Here is a 6,000-nt window from a genome sequence, read left to right as displayed (position 1 = left end):
TATTACTACCTATTTTAGTGTCACGCTGGTAACTGGACCTCACATCATATTAATATATGTATACAAAATAATTTAAAATGTGTGTGTGTGTGTGTGTGTGTGTGTGTGTGTGTGTGTGTGTGTGTGTGTGTGTGTGAGAGCGAGAGAGTGTATGTATATATAAAAGTGTGATAATGTGCGTATGTAAGAGCATGTGTATGTGTGTAGGAGTATGTGTATATGTGAGAGACAAACACACACACACACACACACAATTGTGTACGTTTAAACTTTTCAAATGAACTTGTGAAATGAAAAACACAAACTTTGAACTTTTTTTTTTACTGCTAATTATTCTTTTTAATCCACATCCAAACTTTCATTCATTTTTAATTAGAAGAGTTTTGGCTTTGTTACTCTGTGTGTGTGTGTGTGTGTGTGTGTGTGTGTGTGTGTGTGTGTGTGTGTGTGTGTGTGTTTATGAGGTAAAACCCAGACTATAACATGAACTCTTACAACAGAACTTTATTTTTACAGCTATTATTATTATTATTATTATTATTATTATTATTATTATTATTATTATTATTTTAATACAAAGCTATACTAATCACTAAAACTGCTAAATCTAACAAACATCCTGTCAAATTTCCTGTCATACTGAGTTATATCAGGCTGTATTGGCTAAATATTCCACTCTGTACACAGTAAAGCAGGCTGTCAGTTAGCACATAACAAAATAAAATTAAGAATTAATAATAGAAAGCATTAAGCAGCTAATAACCTAAATAACCTGAAACCAGAACTAGTGTTTTATAGACCATACATTTTATTTGCTAACTGCTTCATGCTAATCATGTTGTCATTTTCTCTCCCTTTGTCTTTTAGCACTTTTTTCCTCTCTGTTGCTAATCTTTTACTGTAATCTCTCTTCACAAATCTGAACGCTAAACTATAAACCACAGCTACAATCCTGACCCCAAAGCTACACCTCATGCTAAAGCTTTCTGTAATACTGTATTATTATACTGGATGCACAGTGGTATCTTTGGACGCAAATGTCGGCGGTCCTGACATACTATTTTTATCAGTGTTTTCTTTTTTTGATTGTAAAATGTACGTTACATGCTTACATGCAAGCTTGTTAGCTAATAAAGTCGCTGGCGAGGATATAAAGGAGAAAGATCGCTTTGCTAAATGAGCAGAGATGTGCTTATACAGTTGGAAATCTGCTAGAAATTGTTTGCTTTTCGGGTTTATTGTGTGTCTTGAAAAAACAATTAACCTCAGGAGTTCCCCTCAAATTAGCCACTCGCCGAATGAGTGTGCCTCAAATCGTGAGGTAAATCTGACAGAAATTTTTATCAAACTAAGCTGGAAAGTTTAGAAAGCCCATTGAGGAGGCTACATTTGATTGCATGGGATTAAAGAATAAGCCTAACTGCTGCTCTTTTCAATGTCAAACTGCCTTGAGTGCGTTTGCTATCTGATTTTGGCGAGTGTGTTGTTTCAGGCCCAGAGCCGAGCCGACGGCCCCCTGCGGTGATTGACTGAACGAAATCGTTGAATGAACTCCAGGCGCACGCTTTTCAAACCTCTGCGGCGTGGACTCCCGCTGAGAGACTCGAGCTCCATTTTCAGTGAAGACAAATGAGCTCCGGAGTCATTTCCTTTACAGTGTAGAAAGCTTGGAGTGAAGGGTAAAAATGGAGGATAACAGACTTTCAGGGGGAAAAGCCAGCTGAGCAAATATGGTGGAAAAGTGTATGCTAACAGTGGGTCATGCTGTCAGCTAGAGTAACTGAATTTTAATTTTTTATATAATTAAGATAAAAATGAAGCTAATACTGACACTGTCACAGCTACTTGTAGAGCATAGCTTTGGGGGATATGAGCATACTTTTTAACCTCGCATTAGCGATATAGAGCTTTTTATTATTTGGAGGTGAAAGGATCATGACTTGGTTTATGTGCATACGCCATGTGTATGAGTGGTCGAACATGCAGGTAATAAAGTGACCAGGGTATAAAGTGATAATCCAAAGCTCAGTGTGAGGTGTTACATGATGTTAGTGCAGGATGTGGAGGTGAAGAACAACCTGAGGTGAAGCGGAGAGCATGATAATGGTGGAAGGTCTCACACCTAGTCATATAGCATGTATTTATATTTCTGGTATCCGACTGAAATGTTTGTGGAATGTTCTGTGTGTGTTTTTCTGTCCGGGTCATTCTGAAGCATTCCCCAGGACAACCGCCCAGCCTCCCCCACCTTTTTCTTTTTTCATTTTATTTAAGGCATGAAATTTAATTTGTCCTAATTAGCATTCTGAGCTTCAGCACAGTACCCTATTCGCATCAACAAAGCCTCAGAATACACAAATTATGCAAATTATTATTTATAATAATAATAATTCGTTACATTTATATAGCGCTTTTCTGCAGCACTCAAAGCGCTTTACATATGAAAGGGGGATTCTCCTCAACCACCACCAATGTGCAGCATCCACCTGGATGATGCGACGGCAGCCATATTGCGCCAGAACGCCCACCACACACCAGCATATTAGTGGAGAGGAGATAGAGGGATATAGCCAATTAATATGAGGGGATGATTAGTAGGCCAGCGGGCAAGTTTTGGCCAGGATGCCGGGGCACACCCCTACTCGTTTTCGAAAGACATCCTGGGATTTTTTTTTTTTAATGACCACAGAGAGTCAGGACCTCGGTTTAACGTCTCATCTGAAGGACGGTGCTTTTTTTTTACAGTATAGTGTCCCCGTCACTATACTGGGGTGTTAGGACCCACACAGACCACAGGGTGAGCACCCCCTGCTGGTCTCACTAACACCTCTACCAGCAGCAACCTGGTTTTTCCCAGGTGGTCTCCCATCCAAGTACTGGCCAGGCTCAACCCTGCTTAGCTTCAGTGGGCAAGCTGTCTTGGGCTACAGGGTGATATGGCTTATTGTTTCCATTAAAGTTTCAAATGCAGGGAAATGGTGATTGGAAAACTTTGGTGGTCAAATTATTATTAGAATAATTTTTTTGTAAGATTTAAAAAAAAAAAGGAAGAGACCACTTCTGGTGGGGATGTGAGGACAGAATGCCTGTCCTGTTGCTAGATTGGTGCTGGAATGCTAGCTGGTTGACATGGCAACATAATATTTAAAAAGATATATAACAATTTAGTAGATTCAGGTCATTTTTTTTGTTACTCCATCCCTCTGTTTTAAAACTGACATGAGGACACGACTTGCTAGTTCGCTAGCTAATAGCGTGTTAGTACTGCTGTGTGTGTGTGTGTGTGTATATTTGGATCAATATATATAATAAATTGCAAAATACGTTTGGGGATTATATGTCAAACACAAACTAGATAGAGGAATTCACACACACACACACACACACACACACACACACACATGCACACACACTCATACTAATCGATTCTGATAGTATTTGTGAACCACCAACTGCCGTATCACCATTTTGTAGGAGATCTCGGGTGAATAGATTGTGTGGTTTATGACAGTCACATGTGTGAGTGTACCGGAGATTGTGTTTATGTGGCCTACAAGGCTTGAGGTTTGGGACACATCCTAAATGTATTGATGGTGTTTATGTGACCTGTATTGTGTATTAGGCGTGAAGATTGGGACACGCCCACAGTGGATTGATTGTGTTTTTGTGACCTGTATTGTGTACAAAGCTTAAGGTTTGGGGCACGGCCTAATTGGAATGATGATAGAGAGACAAAAGGTTTGTCATAGTGTTGATGTGTAATTTGGGACACATCTAAAACGAGGCCCTGAGGGTGTTTATGTGGTCAGTGTAGTGACTAGGAAGTGTGGTTTGGGACACACCCACAATAGCTTGATGGTGTATATACAGGTTAAGGAAAGGTTTCGGTTTTGAAACACGCCCATAGTGGAATGATGATGGATAGGCAAGACATGTGTGATGGTGTTGATGTGTGATTTGGGACAAGTCCCAAAATGGACCCTTAATTGTGGTCTTTATAGCGATTTGGATGTGTAGTTTTAGTAAACTTGCACATGCACAGTGTATATGACTAGTGGTTCCAGAGTGGAACGATGATGGTGTGTCCCAAATCACACGTCCGAAATAAAGCCCTAATAGTGTTTCTGTAGCTTCTGTGAATTAATGATTGTGTTTATGTGGCCTATATAGTGGTTTGAGACACAGCCACAATGGACTAAACTGCTGTGTAAGAAATAAGAAACCGGGCTCCATTTCAGATTGAAGTGGGCTCTTGTTCCTGTCGCATCCCAAAAACAAATAATGTCTACAGCATTCTCAGCACTAATCACCACTAATGACCACCTTATCACCAATATTCACCTGGTAAAAGAACACAAAGTCTCACATCATGTGCTATTACGCCTCGTTCCGCTAGCTTCAGCATCGTCGCATCGCACACGCCGATCATAATAAGATCATTCAAATTGCTGTGTTATTACGCCCATCATCACCATCAAATCTGATGAGTCTGATCACAGTGAATAATCTCAGCGTGCCTTTGTATTAAAGGCTGCGCCATCATCGTCTTTATTATGATCATTAGGGTCGTTAGGGTTCACAAAAAGCCTCTATACGGCGCACGGCTGTGTTGCAAATCACTAACGTGGACATGTACGTCATCTTAGGCCTCTGATTGTCTTTCAACCTACTTTTTTTGTCTGCTTCAGGATACAGAACACAAAGACGAAAGAAAGAGGAAGATTTAATGGCCTTGGAGGCATTGATGAATCTTGTTTTATTAGAAATATTTGGAATTGGGACACGTCTACCAACAGTGAAAATAATGGACAAGTCTGAGATTTTTGAGAAGATCTCCAGGGTCTGGCTTTGTGGGTATGTATGTGGAGGTGCCTGATCGACAGATTAGTTCCAAATAGGACTGTGCAGCTCTCAGGGTGTCGGATAAACTTGATTATGGTATGAGGCTTGTGGGAGGGGAAAAGGGTCATAAAGAGGTCAAACATGGCCTTTGGCTTTCATTTTATAGATGGTCTAATGCAATCTGACTACCATCCACGGCTTCAAAGCCACCCACAGACTTCCAGCGCCTCCACACACACTTACACACACACACACACACACACACACACACACACACACACACACATTTCAAGCTGCCTGACCTTTGACATGGTTTCTAAAAGCCTACGAGTGATTCGTCATGGGACGACTGAACTCCGGCCTTTTTCAAATCCACCAAAATCTCTTTAGCATGACACATCCCATAATAATACACGCGGCCGAGTTGGCGTAGCATGGCCACGTAGCATGGTGTTATGAAGATCTGGGAGGAGAGCAGCAGCAAGAGAAGGAGGATTGTTGTAATCTGTAATAAGACACTCTGTGATGATCACCGTGGGGAAGAATGTTATTGATATGAAGGACACTTCGAAATATGGCAGATATCTGTTTTTCATTTGAGACTTGTTTGCCTGCAGAGACAAGCATGAATGATAAGCTAATGCATTAGTGTGTCCCCTGCTGTCACTCGAAGCCCCTGGGATTCTGAGCGCTGATGAGCAAGTCAGTGCCTCGGGTCTTTTGCCAGTCAGAATCCATGACATCTCATCCTCAGTCATTTAGAACCCATGATGGCATTCAGTCAGTCAAATTCAGACAGTAAAACCATCCAACCACATCTTCAGCAGTAGTCAGACCTCCAGCTGTCTTTTGCTCGTCAAGCCGACCCTTTGTCAGCTAGAACCTACAGTATGCTCAGCTCATGTTGTTCAGGCTAACCAGATTTCACAGAGCTACAGGTGTTCAACCAATCAGTACCAATGGCAATACTACGTTTCTACAGTGCTTTGAGATTTCCACCAATCCTCTTCGAGTGTTTTGTATTTTGGGGGGTCCAACCAGAAAGCCCATTGGATATTGGGTGGTAAGTTTGTAAGAACCATTGTTGCTTCAAGACCACTATTCCATTTTCCATCTTACATTTTGGAGACCACATGGAGTCTCAGACCATCCGTCAGT

The sequence above is a fragment of the Silurus meridionalis genome, chromosome 28 (genome assembly GCF_014805685.1).
Source record: "Silurus meridionalis isolate SWU-2019-XX chromosome 28, ASM1480568v1, whole genome shotgun sequence".
NCBI classification, from domain to species: Eukaryota; Metazoa; Chordata; class Actinopteri; order Siluriformes; family Siluridae; genus Silurus; species Silurus meridionalis.
The sequence above is the reverse complement of the archived record's forward strand: the minus strand, read 5'-3'. Positions refer to the sequence as shown.